The following is a 19,215-nucleotide window of genomic DNA, read 5'->3' as shown; positions in this document are numbered from 1 at the left end:
GTGAACACAAGAAATTTGAAACCCTCTGCAACAAGACACCTGACCTTTGCAGATTCTACAAGATTTGCTCCTCCAACATTCAGGGAAGCCATTGAAGTTAGTCCGTTTCCTGGACAGGTGATGCATGGTCTGCTCTGAGACACACCTTCCAGCCAGCCCTCGCCTGTTCACCTTATTGTCCAGGCTTCCTCATCTTTGAGGCAGAAATAAGTGGCTTTTCTTGCCTTGTACTAGTCAAAGAAGCTAGGCTAGGCTAGACAGGAGTAACAAGCAAATCCTGACTCTCAATGGCTTAAAACACTTCTCTATCATTTTTAAAAAATTTATCTTTATTGTTGAAAATATTACAGATGTGTCCATTTTTCCCCCTATTGATCCCCTCCACCTTGCACCCACACCTCCCAGGCCTTCACCATACTATTGTCTATGTCCATGGATAGTTTCTGGTTGGGAGAGCTTAACTGGAGGGAAAAGGGATATATAGGGCTCGGGAGGGACAACCTGTAACTTCATGGATTAGAGCCATGCTGACCCCCTCGAAACTAGAGTCTGAGGGAGACATTTCATGGTTGATAGGATGGCAGAGACCACAACCTACTCTGGAGCTCAATTAAGCAAGCCTCTCTGCCTCCTCTGCACAGTTGTTGGTCAAGCAGCTGGATACACCTGCTCATGTTGAAATATACCACAAAAGGAATCAGGCTGTGAGGGCCCCAGCATATTGCCGGAGAGGGGAAATTGGAAGATAAACAAGTGCCACTGGCAGATTAAAGAAAATATGGATCATAAATAATCCATTCCTGAGTACAAAGAGATTAGTCTCTTCAATCTTAAATGAATCGAAAACATGGCCTTGCAGAAAAGTTCAAAGAAGAAATATGAGACCAAAAAAGAAATAAGAAGAAAACTTATTGAAGAGTAAACTGGCAGAGCTCAGGAAATAAACAAAAGATAAAAAATAAAGCAATTATAGAGATGAAAGTCAACTCAGAAGCAACAGAAAATAGGTAAGTACTGTTGAAAGCACAAGCCATGCTTAAGAAATCACACAAAATAGAAAGGAGCGATGAGCTAAAAGAGATTACACACAAGACAAGACGAACTGAAGTAAAGGAAGCTAACATGCACAAATTTGTATCCTGAACAGAGGAACAAAAGGAAACTTAAGAAAATTCAAAAAAGTTTCTGGAAGTCAAGGAAGTTAGGTAACTCTAGATTGAAAGAACACACCAGATGCCAGGAAAAATAAGCAAAATTGGCAACATCAGTAAATGTACTGTGAAGAGACTGAAATTCAGTGGCAATTGTCCAGCTTGTTTTGTTCAGAAAGCACAAATCCTAAGATCCCTCTCTCTTAATGCAACCCTCAGCAATAGACAACAACAGACTAATATGGATCAAGATCCAAGGGAAAAAAGGATAGCCTGAGAGTTTTCTATGCAACCAAATTATACTGTGACTATGAAAGAAAGAGGCAAACGTGCTTAAACATGCAGAAAAGTCAAGGACTATAGTAACAAAGCTCCTCTTGAAAAATGTTTGATGATAAAATCCATCATAACAAAACATGAATCAAAATTAAACACTCACCACTAGGGATGTCACCATAAAGGAAAATAGTCAGAATTGGATCCATTTAAACATAGAATCAAGACTAAGTGACAGTGGAAATGAGTTGACAGAACAGAGTATAAATATTACAGTTCCAGGCAATCCAAAAATAATAATGTAACTAAGCAAAAATTGGGAGGCTGAGGATGGAAGGGAAAAGGAAGTAGATAAAATCCTCTTTCTTGACATAAAGTAAATGCATATCATATTAAGCAAAAGCATACAGAGTTTTTAAAAAGTGAAATGCTGCCAAACTCTTAATATTTTTTCATAATTATCTTTTAACCTCAAAAACATCTTTTCAGAACTAATATATCTCATTTTGAACAAATATTTATCTGATGTTTAACAACTCTTCCAGTTTGATTCTTGTTTATTGCAATTCTAGTAAACTCAAGTAGAGTTTAATAGTTCTTATAAAAATACCATGCATAATCTGAATCTATTTATGTAAAATTATATCTACCAAGGCTTCTGGCTAAATATGTGCCTCAAGGGAAGTCTGGGGTAATGTTCATCCATGTTGGCAAAATAATTTCTGAGAGATGGAGGTTTTAGTTTGCTTTGTTTTTCCTTTGCTCTTTTCTGAAATTCTTTGAAATTTTTATAACAAGCAGACACATTTTCACAAAGATTACCCTACTCTCAAACAAGTAAGTAGTCATCTACAAACATCACTTACCTAGTTCCAAGAGTCCCCCAAACCCTATACAAGACTAGCAAACCACTCAGCTCAGGAAGAATGCCTTGCCAGCATATCTCTTCCTTACTGTAATCTGCAACAACTTAGCTCTGTGGTCCTATTTCAGACACTGAGTGTTGCTCTCATCCTGTCTCATCCTCCTACATGAGTAATGTGGTATCCATGTCATGTGGCTGCCATAACAAATGACCACATGCTTGGTGTTTAAAACAATGAAAATCTATTCTCTCATAGTTCTGTAGACCAGAAGTCAAAACCAAGGTTTTGGCTTGATTTGGATCTTCCTGGAGCGTCTGAGGAAGAATTCATTCTATGCCTCTCTCCTAGCCTCTGGGGGACCACCACCAGTCCCTGGCCTATGGACACATTCCTCCAATTTCTGCCTCCATCTTCAGGTCATCGTCTCCCCTTCTCTTCTAAATATACATTGGATTTCACGGCCACCCTAAACCTGGACGATCTCATCTGAAGATCCTCAACTTAATTCTATTTGCAAAAATCCCTTTACCACACTCACAGTCTTTGGTGGACATGTCTTTTGAGAGCCACTATTCAACCCTCTACCAATGCTTTCTGAATGATGTGAAAACCAAGACTGTGTGCTGCTGCTTCTGTGTTTCATGGAAGCAACAAGCAGCCCCCGAGATGAGAGCTTCACACAACGCACAAGTCCAAGGACTCTAACAAGCACAGACTTTGGTGCCTGGTCTGAGTACAAGCTCCTTTTGTCCACTTACTTAGTTGTATTTGGGAAAATAACTACTTTTTGAGTCTTGATTTTTCCCATAAAAATTATCTCTAGTCTACAAATCATAGCAAAGATTAATGAGGGTTAAAGTTTTTTGACCAGAACTTTCATCTTCCAGTAATTTGCCAAAATGACTAACACCAAGGGAAAGAGGAGAAGCACCTGCTATATGTTCTCTAGGCCTTTAGAAAACATGGAGTCCTTTGGCACATACATGCAAATGTAAAACAAAGGTGATATTGTGACATCAAGGTAATGGGCACTGTTCAAAAAAGGAATAACCCACAAATGTTAGCATGGCAAAACTGGAAGAATCTACAATGTCACCCAGCATGCCATGGACATTGTTATGAACAAGAAAGTTAAGGGCAAGATTCTTGGGAAGAGAATTAACATACGTATGGAGCATATTAAGCACTATAAGAGCCAAGATAGCTTATTAAAACTTCTGAAGAGAAATAATCAGAAAAAGAAGGAAGCTAGAGAGGAAGGTACTTGGGTTCAACTGAAGTGTCAGCCTGCTCTGCCCAGAGAAGCACACTTTGTGAGAACCAAGGAAAAGGATCCTGAGCTGCTGGAACCCATTCCCTATGAATTCATGGCATGAAAAAAAAAAAGACTTTAAAAATGTTTCTCTTAATTAAGTAGATGTGTGGCATCCCTCCCCCCAAAAAATAATTAAATTTTGTGTCCTAAAAAAAAATGAGGATAATGTTTATAAAATGCTTCATGAAGTGCCTAGGATATAGTAGGTATTTATGATGTTCATGTTGCAAGTTCTACTTTAGAGGGATTACCCAGGGAGACCCACTTCAATAATTGCACCATTGAAGAGGGGACGGCTCTAACTCAAAGGCATTGGAATGAATGATCAGCTCAGCGATCAGGATCAGTTAAAAGTGTGTTCTCTGATCTAGATATATACTTGGGGCTTTAAATGGCACAGTCGGGGCAGGCCTGCCTGGGGCAAGGGTGATGTTCCATCTTTAATGGGATCCAAACAATCTGAGAGAGAAAGCAAGCCCAACCATCTTTGCAGCAAAACCTTTGGCAGGTCTCACCTCTCAGGTAAAGGATGTGTACAGGGCACTACAGAAATCTTTCTTATATTACGTGACCATTGACTAGCATAGTGGTCGGCAAACTGCGGCTTGCGAGCCACATATGGCTCTTTGGCCCCTTGAGTGTGGCTCTTCCACAAAATACCACGAGCGGATGCGCACATGCAGTGCGATTGAAACTTCATGGCCCATATGCAGAAGTCAGTTATCAGCTCTCAAGAAATTTCAATCGTAGTACCATTGATATTTGGCTCTGTTGACTAATGAGTTTGCCGACCACTGGCCTAGCATGTTCCCACAGCATTGAGATCATGAGCCCTAATCCACAGCTCACAGGCTTCCCACACTGGGTTCAATAATCATTTCAGTTTAAATATACACTGGGATTTTCAGAATTTTTATGATTTGCCTAATATTCTGTGAATTACTAATGGAGTCAGTTCCCACTTTGCCTCAGTGATAAACAGTTGAGAATGCTTTGGCTGCAATCAACAGAATGCCTGAGTAACAGCAGCTGGAATTAGTAGGGTTTCTTTATTTCTTCACAACAAAAAATCATGGGGCTGCTGGCATTGGTTCAGCTGCTCATTAAAGCCATAGAGACACAGGCTGCTTCTCTCCTCCCACTCTTTCACCCTTAGTATGCTATCTTTCCTACTCATGCTTGTCATCAAAGGAGAGCAAGATGGCTCTGTGCTTTGACATATCACCTCTGTGTTAGTCAGTTGTGCCTGTGTTCTTCCACTGGGAAAGTAGGAACCTTTCCAGGATTCTTCACACAATGTTTTCTTATACCTGATTGGCTATAATTATGTCACAGGCCTCCCAAGGCCACCCACAAAGGAGGCTGGGAAGTGGGCATATGTCGCCACCTGACAAAACCTGAATTCTGGTAGCAAAGGTAAAGCGGGAATGGGTATCAATTTAATAACAGCATGTGCTGCATTGAGAAACCTAAAAAGCTCAGGAAGCTGAAATTCCAAAAACCATGGTCCTTCTTCCTAGACAGTATCTATTGAGAAGCTATTGCTCTCCCCGATGAGGGTCTATCATCTGGATAATTTTGGCTTACGATAACATTTGAGCAGAGTGATTTTTAAAAAAATAAATTTTACTGATTTTTTACAGAGAGGAAGGGAGAGGAGAGAGATAGAGAGCTAGAAACAATGATGAGAGAGAGAGACATCGACCAGCTGCCTCCTGCACACCCCACACCAGGGATGTGCCCGCAACCAATGTACATGCCCTTGACCGAAAATCGAACCTGGGACCCTTCAGTCTGCAGACTGACACTCTATCCACTGAGCCAAACCAGTTTTGGCCAGAGTGATTTTTTTTTTAAATGAAAACCAGGTCATGTTCCTCTCCTGCTTCCTTCAAGAGCTTCTTGTTGAACTTCAAATAACATCTAAACTCCTCCCCAAGGTTCTTGAAATCCAGTATGATCTAGTCCCTCTCCAGCCCCTCAGGTCTCATCCTAACACCCTTGCTCTCTCCTGGCCAACTCATCTCCTTCTTGCTGCATTGGGAACAGCCTGGATTGTTCCCGCTGCAGTGTCTCTGGGGAGACCTCTTGTCCCTCCATACCCACATCTTCTTTGATTAACCTCCTTTGATCTCCTCCCCAAAATTCGTCATCCCCTAACTTCCTTCCAGTTTTCTAGGCTCTTACCTTCATTGGAAATTATCACTGCTTTTGTTCCCTTGATTGATGTCTGTCAATCATTCTACACTCCTAAGGGCAGGACTACTTTCCATCTTACTTGTTCTCTGTTTCCCCAGCGCCTATATCTGGGCTTTGCGCATCATAGGTGCTGGATAAATCTCTGTGAATGACTGAGAAATGAACCAGAGTTAGAAAAATCAGACGTCAAATATCCAAGAAGAACCAGAAAGATGGGTGCAAGTTCAGGGTTACAGGCTGAGAGTAGAAACACACAGAGGGCCCTCTACATATTGGAGAGGAGATGAAGATAAATACTTCCCTCTAAGGAGCACACAGTCCATCTAGGTACAAGTACAAGCACAAACAATACGGGTTTTCTGGAAGAAGGAAGAGGTAGAGAGGGTTTGGGTGGACTATGACAGCTGCCAGCTTCAAACTTCCAAACTGGAGAATGGTGCACCAAGATTTCAGCAGAGGGATGTGCATTGCAATGTTATTGGCAAAAACAAAAATTAAAAACAGTCCAACATCCTACAACAGGGAATTAGTTAAGATAATTTCAATATATCTATATAACTTAATTTAAAAATTACAACACAGAATTGTATTTTATTACATGGAAATACGATCTTATACATAGTAATGTCAATAAGATTTTTAAAAAGTGAAGACAGAATAGAGCAATGGCAAAAAGAAGGAAGAGGGAGGATATGCATCTTTCCAATGTAGATCCCAAATGATAATAGGGTTACTTCTGGGTGGTCTGATTACAGCTGGTTTTTATTTTCTTTTGTCATCCATATAGTCTAATTTTTCTATGAATAGCATGCATTAATAGTGTACTTTTTTCCAATTTGGAACAACTAAACTATGATGCATGTTTATAAATTCCATCTCAACATTATGATCAAGACACTACATATCAGAGGGTCTTTCCTTGGAGCAGAAGAGCAGGATGCTGTTAAATATCACTCCAGGCACAACAATTGGAGTAACTTACCCAAGAGCACTCAGCTGGACATTGGCAGAGTGGGCAAGAAGCCGAGCATTATGGACAGAATATGTTCCCCCAAATTCATGGGTTGAAACTCTACACTCCAATAGGAGAGTATTTGAAGGTGGGGCCTTTGGGAGGTAATTAGGTTTAGATGAGTCAAGAGGGTGGAGCCCCCACGATGAAATTAGTGGCTGTATATGAAGAGACACCAGAGCTGTATCTCTCCACCATGGGACCGTATAACAAGAAGGTAGCCATCTGGGAGCCAGGAGGAGCGCTCTCACTCAGAACCCCATTGTCTGCCACTGTGATCTTAGACTTCCCAGCCTCCATACTGTGAGGAATAGCTGTATGTTGTTTACACCTCCCAGTCTATGGCATTCTGTTATAGCAGCCCAACCCGAGATACCCCATCTCTCCAGGCCAGCCTCTTCCCAGGCCTCCAATTGAGGCCGAAGGACACCTGAAATTTTGAGATTGATTTTCAATTCCACTTCTGCTTACAAACATTTTCAACCAAAATTGTTTGATTTTTCAAAACCAAGAAAAGGTAAACTTATTTTAATAAATGTTTCTATTCCTGAAAAACTGCATGCATCGATAATTTGCTCACATCGATACTTCGCTCTGTCTTTCCCTCTTTCTTCCACTCTCTCTAAAAAATCAATGGAAAAATATTCTTCAGGTGAGAATTAAAAAAAAAAAAATAGAATCCAGGTTCCTGGGAAATTGGAGATTGATTCTAAGTCATTAAAACTTGAGAATGGATCCCCCACATACAGTGTTTTTCTCAGGGGAGACCAACTGGGGAATGAGGGATGGATGTGGAAGAAAGATTTAGATAATATTATGCTTTTTATTATATGAAGTTCTCAAACCCATTGTGTACTACCTATTTAAAACAAAACTTAAAAATTCCCCATGCACAGCCACAGTAGGGAGCTACACATATAGTGACACATTGTTGGATCTCTTAAAAGGAGATTGGCTGAGGGTCTCGGGGCAGCCTGGTGAGCTAGAGTACCGGTTGAGGTAACGAGCAGTGGAGTCTGACAGCCCAATGTCTGAAGCTGCCTCTGCCCCAATGACTTGTGTTCACTTTTCTGAGCATCTCTCATCTGTAACATTCTCACAATAGGCCCTGCCTAGCAGACCTGAGAGGACAATAAATGTAAATATAGCATGTAGCACAGAGCTTGGCACAGAGCGAGTCCTCAATAGATAATAAATATTCTGCTGGGTTTTTCCTCCATAGCCCCTGTGCTGGAAGGGAGGTTACTGATACAATCAGAACTGAATTATTTTGGAAAGCAAAACTCTCTTTTGTTTCATGAAGCCAAGAAAGCGTATGTGCTAAAAAGGTCTCCACAAGCCCTGCTAAGTGCTCTTGGCCAGAACTTCCCACCCTGTTTTTTTTGGCCTCAGCACGGATCTTGGAAATTAGAATTCCTTAGGCAGTTTCATTAAGTTGTAACTGTGTGCATTCATAATTTTCTTGGACTTTTTCCACACTATTTGGAATCTTTGGCTTATTGCTTTATGTTTTTTAAACTATATATATAACTATATATAAACACAATAATATATGTTTTTATGTTTTTTAAACTATATATATAACACAATAGTATATCACAAAGTATTTGGAAGATAAAGAGGAAAGGATTCATAATTCCACCATCTTAACACAATGGATGTCAGTATTTTGGTATACTTTCTGCTGGGCTGTTAACATGTGAGTGATAATCATTATAAACATTATGCTTATACCAAACACAATTTTGTCTCTCATTTTTTCTCTTAAAAGCATATTGAAAATATTTCCGTTATTATAGTAATTATAACCACTGAGTGACAGTTCTGTAATGTATTTAACAATTCCCCTATTGTCTAACTTTTTGGTTTATTCCGTTTTTTAAAAAAACATCTTTGAATGTAGACATTTTTATTGAATTAAAAACTATTTTCTTAGGCCAAATTCGTACAATGGCAAGCCTTCTGGTTTTCAAATGTAAAATTATACTAGAGAACAGAATTGCCCTAACCAGATAGACTTAGAAGATTCACAATTATTTCATGTGAACATCCCTTTTCCTGGGTTTTCAGAGTTTATCAGAGGAATAACTTTTTTTATATATATTTATTGATTTTTTTATAGAGAGGAAGAGAGAGGGATAGAGATCTAGAAACATCAACCAGCTGCCTCCTGCACACCCCTACTGGGGATGTGCCCACAACCAAGGTACATGCCCTTGACCGGAATTGAATCTGGGACCCTTCAGTCCGCAGACAGATGCTATATCCACTGAACCAAACTGGTATTGGCCAGAGTAATAACTTTTAGCAAAGCAGAAACAAGTTAGCTTGTGGTCTGCCGAGGACAAACAGAGCTGCAAAAAGTTCAAAGGGTGCCATCTATTTGCCTGCTACAGCTTCAAGGTCAAGTTTGAATTATAACCAAGAGACAAAGCAGAGTTGTGAAAAGCATCCATGCCTGTCACCCAATTTACATCTCTTTTCTCACGTGTAAACAGGAAGGGAGAGAAACTGCTATTGGGCCCCACGGGAGGAAAGTCTCTGTGGAAATGAACATGCATACTAACTAAACTAGTCCTTCCATATCCCTCTGCCACTACCTGGTAGATCTCTACCAGCACGTTGATGGCAACAATTCACTCATTTTACATTATTCCAGAGAGACAGTGATTCATCTTAGCAAGAACTCATTTCTATGAATGACAATGTGCATTTCTTTAGCACTTAACACATGCTGATTTCCTAATATACAGGGTGTCCCAAAAATATTTATATATCCACTTTGAATAATTATAAAGGCGGTGTTTATTGAAATACATTTCATTTTCAAAGCTGAGCTATCAACTGTTACAGTATGTATACTTTCTGGGGGACAGCCTGTTTATCCTAAATGTATACTAACTTTTATCCCATTTTATAGAAGACAGACTGAGGCACAGAGAGATTGTCATTTTCTCAAAACCAATAATTAGTAGGTGGGAAAGTTGGGCTGCAAACCCAGAAATCATTGAGGTGGTTTTTTTAATTTTTTAATATTTCCTGTTGAAAGAATTGCATATGTCCCTCCTGCTTCCCCCATAAAAAATCATTGTTATTCACATAAAACCATTCCCCCTCATTCTTTCTGTCACCTAGGGTTCAGGCAGGGTCTCCTGGTTTCACCTGTATTCGTTTCTTATCACTGCTTTAACAAATAACCACAAATAACATAACACAGTTCTAAGCCTACAGTTCTGGAGGTCCAAAGCCTAAAATGGGTGCACAGGGCTGGGTTCCCTTGGGGAAGCTGCTTCCTTGCCTTTGTTATTTTGTAGAGGCTGCCTGTGTTTCTTTTCTCATGGACCATCCCTCCATGCAAAGCCATCAGATAGCATTTTCTCTCTCCGGTACTCTTTCCCTCTGCTTCCAACCTCACATCGCTTTCTCCCTTTCATTCTGACCCTCCTGTCTCCCTCTTATCAGATCAGTGTGCCTCCTGGATAAGCCAGGACAGTCTCCCTATCTCAAGATCTTCACCTTCATCTCATCTGCAAAGCCCTTTTGCCATGTCAGGTAACATATTCACAGATGCCTGGGAAGTAAATAAAGCTAAAAGACAACTTGAAAAGACACATATACCTACAGAGCTACTTTTCCAGAGATAATACAGGAGGAGGAGACTATTATATTTAGAATCCCAGCAATCCACACAGAGCCAGCAATAGGAATCAGTGATGGCATTTTAAAAAATCATGTACCAACCCTCCTCAGTTTTGAGTACCTAAAATGTTCCTCATACTTCACCCACCTGAACTCATTTCATCTTCACAACAAATCTAGCAGGGGCATGCTTACCTGCAAAACAGAAGATGAGAAAATGGAGGTTCAGATTAGTGATGTGACTCTCTTGAGGTCACACTGCAGTGCTGGGGGCACCAGGCCTGTGATAGGACCCAGGTAGCTCTGCCTCCAAAGCCCAGATGTCCACCCTACCCAGACAAACCAAAAAAGGATCACACTGAACAGCAGCAGCGCTGGGCATTTTCAATAAGAGGATACAGCCCTATGCATACAACCCCTCCATCACCATCACTTTCCCAGCATTTCAGCACCGATTTCCTTAATTATGTATTTGTCTGCATGTCTATTATCAATCTCTTCATGAAGGTAGGATCTTGCCCGCTGTTGACGGTTCCCCCTCCAGCTCTGAACAGGCCGGGCACATAGTAGATACTAAATAAATGTTTATGTGAGAAGTGAAGAACATGCCTTTAACCCAAAGATAACCCATGTGAGCAAATTCAACCACTTACAACATAGATGGAACACTGAAAATGAACAAACACTCCAAAAAGACATCCCAACGGCCAAAATAAACAACTCTAAGTCCAAGTGAATGCACAATTTCTTTGGAAAACCCAGGAGACTTAGTCCAGATCCCTCTTCTCTTTTCTAACCAATTGGTTGAGCTCCTTATCACTTAACTTCCTGCTGAAATGGGTACCTGTCAACTATAGTTAAAATTACAGAGGAAGATTACCTAAAACACGTGATCTGAAGCAGCGAGGTAATAGCACATAAGTAATACAGAACTTAAGGAATGTGTCGGTAAAGTTAGAGCTGCCATAGAGGGAGACAGGATTCAGAGAGACTGGTTACCTTTCTAAAACTGACAAGTTGCAAAGCCTTAATTCCTGTGCCCCTCACTCAGTCCCTAAAAATGGATCATCTTCAGTCTTAGGATCCATCCTCGAACGAAACGAAACAAAACAAAACAGAACAACCTAGACTCCAAGAGATGATATTCTTTCAGGCACACAGGACCTTGTTATTGTCGTCATGTGTGCTTAATTATTTTTAAATTTCGACTCTGCAGATAAATATAATGGCCACTGTTTGCAGATAAATATAATGGCCACTATATTTTTTTATTCATACTCTGACCTCAAATGGTCTTCCCCCATGGCAACCATTCGCTTCTTAACTATTTGTCTCTCTCCCCAAGAGTGCTAAAAGCTTCTTCAGGGCACATAAGTGGTTACATTATCTTTTGATCTCTAGCCTTACTGATTGGCACCTACGTGTTGGGTGAATGAATAAGTCCTTTTTTATAAAACAAGTGCATGGCTATTAAAATTTCAGGAAATAGAGAAAGGTAGAGAGCAACAAATATTTTTATGATCATAAAAAACAATTATATTCCTCTCTGTTCTTTTTTTTAAAGCAGAATGTTTTCATTTTCTTTGTATTTTTCTCCTTACAAAATCCTATGCCACATTTGTGTGTTGGGACATTTTCCCCTCAACATTGTAACTTAGCTTTGCCCCATCTCCTAATTTTGAAGCTGATTGAAGAGGGAGAAGTTTCTAACATGATTCTTGGGAGAACAAACAAACTTTATGCCCTTATGCACATTATTAACCTCAACTTTGCTGTAACCTGGAAAGAATTCCACCTGCCTCTCAATTATTATAAATCAGGCTTCAGTTCCCTGCCTCTACTAGAAAATTCCTTTGTTTTCCCTCCTTTACCTTTAGAACCTGAGACCTCAGTGTGATAAACAGCAACAGGCATCCAAATCTATTCCTAACATCCTCCAGCGGGAGTCTTTTGGCAAAATATGGTGTTGGACATTCTGGTTCTAGTGCTGTTCTATTGGGGATTTTGATTAAAATAAATGTTTTTATGAACTCACAAAATGTGTTAGTCATAACCATCACAGAGTTCCAGTTGATGATTCAAAACCAAACCAGGTTTGGGGAAAAACCAAGATGCCGTCCATACTCCAAATTCGTTCCCCATCAACAGAGAACAGGGGCCAATGTCTTGAAACCAAACATATTTTTATGGAACCAAACATCATAAAACATGAGCAAGCATACCCTGACATCACTCAGGCCACTAAGATTAATAGACATGCTGAAAGCATTTGTTTCACACTTGCTCAGTTGAACAAATACATCTTTCACAAAACAAATCCAAAGACTTGGCTATTCCCAGATGTCTAAAATCCAAGACTCTTTGCTTTCAAATTCCTTAATGAGAAGGTGGAGGAGGAGAAAATTTGGGACAGTAACCAAATTTTAAATCTGGCACCAGGAAGAGGAGCTAAAACTATACATTAAAGACCAAAAACAGAAAGAAAGAGAGCAAAACAAACAAACAAACAAAAAAGGAAAATGAAGTTTTTTGTTTGCTTTTATATAGCAATTATTGACTTTTTAAAACCAAAAGAAATATGCTTATTGTCCTTGGCAGAAAAATGAAAAAACAATAGAAATGAAAATAGGAAATATAAATGATCCATCACCTTCATATAGTGAAAGAGCCACATTAATATCTTGGTATTAAGGTTTCTCTCTCTCTCTCTCTCTCTCTCTCTCTCTCTCTCTCTCTCTCTCTCTCTATATATATATATATATATATATATATATATATATATAATGCCAAAATGAATGTTCCAACACTAGAGACATTGTTTGATAACCTACTTTTTAAAATATATTATAGACATTTGCCTTTGTCATTAAATGTTCTTACTGAATATAAATTGTAATGGCTGCAAAGTAGTCCTTTTGTTGATCTACCATTGACTTAACAAATCATTTATAATGGCAAAAAATGGTAGGTTATGCTGTCATCATCATCATTGTACATGTGACTTGGCCTACATTTTTTTTTTAGTTTCTTCAAATTAAATTATAAGAGTGGAAGTGTTGAGACAAAGGGTAGTGCAATTTTCAGACTCTTCATACATATATAATATTTGACTCCTAAAAGATCATGTCACTTTGTATTTGCACAAATAGACTGTGAACATGCCTGTCTCCTACCTAGTTTGAATTCTTTGCCTCTTTATCCAACTACTAAGCCATTAAAAATGATTTTATTTTGCTACATTCATTTATCCATTGAGCAAGTGCTGGGGTCTGTTCTTGGGTTGGAGGCACTGCAGTGAACACAGGCTCTGGCACCAGGCAGATCAGGTTGGAATCCCAGCTCTGTCTTGGTCCCTCTGACCTTGGGCATGTTCCTCACCTGAGCCTCCATTTTCTCAGCTACAAAATACCCACCAAAAAGGTGATTCTGAGAGTTAGCCATGTTGACGTGCATAGTGGTGAAATCCAGGGAGGGTCCAGGGCCTCTCAGTAAATGTTGGTGCCTGAGCTCTACTTTCCTATAAGCCTGGGCAATGACTCCATCAAGGAACCAGCTCTTTCCAGGACATTCAATTCAGACTCAACTGGGAAGACTCAGCCCTCCACCCTGATGGGCCCTGGTATCTCAGACGAATCCTTCTCCATCTGAGGGAAGAGAGACTAATTATGGAAAGCTGGTATCTGCAGCTTGTTAGAGGTCACATTGACATGGCCTTCATTCTAAGATAGGAAGTGTGGCCACAGCACAACACATCTGGTTCCATGTCTTTGATGTCCCTCGTTTTAATGTCACAGGCTTTAATGGAAAGAGAATTAGGCTGAAATTTGGCCAACTTGGCCTTCTCACACACTGATTATACCCTGTTCTATTTTAGCTAGCTTTCTCTATACAAAAAAAAATTTCTAGCAATAATCCAAGTAATGATAGGTCTGGATTTTTTGTTTCTGATATTTATAAATTTTTAAAATAGTTATTTCTTTCTTTATTTATTTAGAAATTTAAAAAAAACTTAAAGGTTTCCTTTTCTTTCACCACAGCCATTACTAAGAATTTAGAGCATTTTATTCCAATGTTTTATCTTTTATTGAGGTGAAGCAGCTCACATAACAGAAAACTCACCACCTTAAAGTGAATACTCCAGTGGCATTTAGCACATTAACAATTTTGACCAACCACCACCTCCATCAAGCTCCAAAGCATTTTCATCACCCCCAAAATAAAACTCCATACCCATTCAGCAGTCACTCCCATTCCTCACTCCCACCGCCAAGCCTTGGCAACTACCAACCTGCTTTCTGTCTATGAATTTACCCGAAGCGGATCTTTCACACAAATGGATTCATTCAATATGTGGCCTTTTGTGTCTGGCTTCCTTCATTCAGAATAATGTTTTCGATGTTCATGAGTGCTGTAATTTGTATCAGTATCCTGTTTGTTTGTATGGTGGAATAGTATTCCATTGTATGTCTCTGCTGCCTGATTCAGTTTGGTGGAGTTCCCTGAACACCTACTTGCTGGCTGCCTGCATTGTGCCAGGATTTTAAATTCAGTGATAATCCACACCAAGGCCCTCCAATGTGCAAGCTGGCGGTAGATGCAGACAGAACACCCGAGGTCTTTTGTCACCAGCAGAAAGCAGGTTGCTGGTTGCCAAGGTTTGGCAGTAGGAGTGAGGAATGGGGAGTGACTGATTAATGGGGACAGGGTTTTCTTTGGGGATGATGAAAGTGTTTTGGAACTGGATTCAAGCCATGGCTTTCACACTGTATAGTTATATGAGTGAGATAAAGGCAACTGGCCCTTCATGCCTTTGTTTCTTCATCTGTGAAATGAAGATGCAACCTCATATGAGGTTGTTGAGTGCAGTACACAAGAGGATGCACATAATACTTTGCAAAGTGACTGGCATGATGACCAATTCAATAAAATTTAAAAAAAACATCTATCAAGCACCTACCAAAGGGCAGGCACTGTTCTAGTGATAGCGTACAGCAGAGAGCAAAACAATGAACAACAGGTAGCTCACAGTCCAGGAAGTTAGCAGATGAAATAAATGGAGATCGTCACCCATGAGATAATGGGTTGGGGAAGAGAGGGGACAGAGAGAAGGTGCTGTGGAGCTGGCTGGTGTTGATGAGTACAGAAGCAGCTTTCCATTAGAAACTATGTCTGGTCCATCAGAACTTGAAGAAAAATATGTTCAAAATCTCTCCATGTCTCTCTTTAACTCCTGATACCACAGTGGCCAGCCATGATCATCTCTTTTCTGCTTGGCTTCATCAGCCTCCCCAGCCTTCTCTAATCCACTCTCTGCACAGCAGCCAGAACACCATTTTAATCATAAAAAAGGTGATGGTTCCCTTCCCATTGCTCTGAAGATAAAATCTACACTCTTCAAAACCCTAAGATGACCCCACCTTGCCTATTTCTCTGACCACTCTGCTATGTAGGTCACCTTGTTATATAAATGCCAACCCAACTTCCTTTCATTTTCTAGAATTCCCAATGCCCTCTCCTTCCCCAGGACTTTGCATGGCTCTTCTTCTGTCTTCACCTGGCTAAATCATCCTCAGGAATCCTCTTAAATGTTCCTTCCTTTGAATGGCCTTCCCTAATCCCTCAAAATAAATTAGGTCCCTTTTTTTAGTGTCTGTCTCCAGACTCTCTTCTTTTTCACTGTAGCACTTGCTGTCCTTAATGTGTATAGTTACTGAAAAGAGGTCATAACGTGTAGTGGTTAAGAGTCTAAGACTGTGTGGTCTCAGACAAGATACTACTTGTGCCTCCATTTTTTTCCATGTATAAAATAAAACCAATAATAGTGAAAATTCTGACTGTTGTGTAGTTCTCCAGCCCACTGCAGACTCTGAGGCCTCATTGAATTTGCTCAAAGGTGTTGACCAATGCCTGGGCACATAGTTGAAGATTAATGGTGATTTTAAAAATGAGTCTGGGATTTAACCAAGTGAATAAATAGGAAGAAAGATCATGAAGGTTGAAAGAGAGCAATAACACTTAAAATCAGAGTGCTCCTAGAAAATGAAGTGTGTGTGAGGAATGGTCTTATCTAATGCATGGCCAGTGCCTGGGACAGGGGGATGCTGGATAAACTTGTGTGGATGAATAAACCACCTTGAGTTAACAGAGCTGGTGTTCAGCTCGACCTGGAGAAGTGGGAGGTTCTAGACAGACTAAGAAGCAAAGGAAGTTCTTTTTGAACAGCAAATGACCAGGGCAAAGGTCACCCAGTAGGTCCGGCCAGTGCAGAGCCTTGAGGGGAGGACTAGCAGGGCTGACATATTGGGGATGAAAGAGATATAAATGGATTCTACCTCCTCCCTCATCATGTGACTCTTTGATCCTTGAGCAAGGACTCTTGGAAAGCTTTATAAGAAAGCCCCACTCTTCAAAGACCCCTTAGAAGAAAAGCCTAGTGACTAAGGGCCTCTGGTGTCATTGATCCCCATCCACACTGGGGGGGGTGGTAATAATTTTGTCCCAACACAAAGCTGTCCCTCATATCCTTCTGAGCTATCTACCCAGGGAGATAAAGAGATAACTTCAACCCAGGCAGTGTGTCTCCTCACTAATATCCAATTTGACAAGGGGGATTGAACATTTTAACATTCTCAGCACAAGACTAGTTCTGTGAAATTACTAATGAACAGGGCTTAACCCCTGGCTGAGGGTGTGTAGGGAATTTGGATCCATCCAACCCAGAGACAGCACAATTGGCAACACTGCTGGGAACAAGCTTTGAGGTTCTCTCCACAAAACACACGTCTATGGTCAAGCATCAGTGGAGGCTGGCTTCACCAACCTTTGAAGTTACTTCCAAATCAGACATTCCATGGCACTGTCTGTGTTCCAGAGACTAAAGGTGCCTGACCATTGTAGAGCTTACTTTCCCCTGGATTTTGTTGTCATACAGTGGTGGGCAGTGTAAATGCAACCCAAGAGATTGTACACCAGAAATTAATGTAATGTTATATGTCAATTATATCTCAATTTAAAACACACACACACACACACACACACACACACACACACACATGCAAAATAAAGCTATCTCTCAATGCCAAACATTTTTCAGGAAAATGTTGCTGTTAGCTTTCCAATTCCAAGACTCCAGGATTACCTAACATTTTAAAGACAGTCCCACTCGAGAGTGTTTTCTAAAGAATCTTGATGGTATGGCAGGTTTTGTCAGTGAGAACCAACAACTGTAACACCTGGCCCCAGCCCTACCCATCTTCACGTGTCGCAACATTGAAGACCTCTCTGCAATCTTTTTTCCCAGAATCCAAGTCTTCTTGGAATTTCTGTTACAAGCCATCTGAGAAGTCCCCCTGCTCTCTGAAAACTTCACTGAAAAATCTTGACAGCTACATAAGATTGCATTTACAACATTTAGTATAAAATATAGCCGTTTGTGTTAAAGTACTTTTAAGATATTTTTTACTGATCTAAAGTATGCTCATTTTTTGTTAAAAGGCCTCAAGGGCTGATGGAGATGCATGGTGTCAATCTGTTATATTACCCAAGATGATAAAAATGTCTAGGTTTTCCCAAAATAGTTATGAAATAAATTATGCCATGTATGGGATTTGGGGGCAAAGGGAGGACAAGTGAATGTGTGTGTGTGCATGAAGCAGGATTTCCCATGGGTGACTGTTAAGCTGGGTGGTGGGCTCATGGGGCCAAGGCATCCATTTGATCTCTCAACATTTTCCTGAGAAGTGTTTGGCATTGAGAGAGAGCAAATATGTTTATAATTTTTAAAATTTTTCTTATAAGTTACAATACTAGAAGTGATATTTTGGGCATAAAAATGAGGATCAAGTATCATGATCTGGGATAATACTATAGTGTTAATTCCCAGTTATCCACAATAATGGATATTTTTCTCTTTAAAAATATAGTGTAGTGTCTTCTCCATGTGAAGTTAGGAATCAGGTCTTGGTGAGAGGCTCTGCTCTGTAGAGGAATCTTAGAAATAATAGAAGAGACCCAAGATCTAATGATGGTGTTGTGTATAAAAGTGGCCTTTGGGCAAATCATTTCTTAATGGAATCTGTTTTTCCATCCACAAAATGGAAAATCAGACTGATGACCTCTGAGGTTTCTTCTTTCCCTAAGGATGTGAAATCCCCCCTGGCATGGGAGCTCCAGGTGCCTGGGGAGACTGTCTTCCTCTTTGAACTCCTTATCCTCAGGAACTGGCCAGGGTCTGGCACATAGTAGGGAAACATAACATTTGTTCATTTGATGAATGGGTGAATTTTCTTTTTTTAAAAAATACACCAACTACTTTATCATGAGGACTCATATCTTGCCCTACAATGAAAGCAGATTCTGTTCAGAAACCAAACTGAGTCTTTATATCTTATTGAACTCACCTTTAAAAGCCAGGAAAGTGGAAACATGCATCACCTCTACTTCTATCGTCTTCATTATTATAAACGAATGAGGATTGAGGGGGAGATGACAATATGTCTCATAACATCCCACTCACAGCTTTTCAGGGGGTCCTTCTGTTATTAAAACATTACACAGGTAGAATCTCTCTGTTGTTAGTAGGAATAGAGTTCTTACAATAACTTGAGAAAAAGAATTTTCTTACACTGCATGGGAGAATGAGTGATTTTTATTTGTGTAGTTAGGTCCTTCAGTTTATAAAGACCCATTTTCCTTAAGCCAGGCCTGGAAAAGGTGCAGCTGGGATCCAGCAGAGCTGAAAGCAAAGCAGTGTCCAGA

At 40.1% G+C, this 19,215-nt stretch overlaps 1 protein-coding gene and 1 pseudogene across 4 annotated transcripts in view; both read left to right on the top strand.

Moving 5' to 3' along the window:
* Positions 1-19,215, top strand: part of C1QTNF7 (C1q and TNF related 7) — a 92,286-nt gene that overhangs the window by 49,219 nt on the left and 23,852 nt on the right. The window lies entirely within an intron of this gene.
* LOC311631861 (large ribosomal subunit protein eL21-like) lies at positions 3,193-3,669 on the top strand (annotated as a pseudogene). Its single transcript has one exon. The product of its transcript is annotated as a large ribosomal subunit protein eL21-like (transcript).

This window comes from Pipistrellus hanaki (genome assembly GCF_964339955.1).
Source record: "Pipistrellus hanaki genome assembly, chromosome: 1".
NCBI classification, from domain to species: domain Eukaryota; kingdom Metazoa; phylum Chordata; class Mammalia; order Chiroptera; family Vespertilionidae; genus Pipistrellus; species Pipistrellus hanaki.
This window is presented reverse-complemented; position numbering and strand designations above follow the sequence as displayed.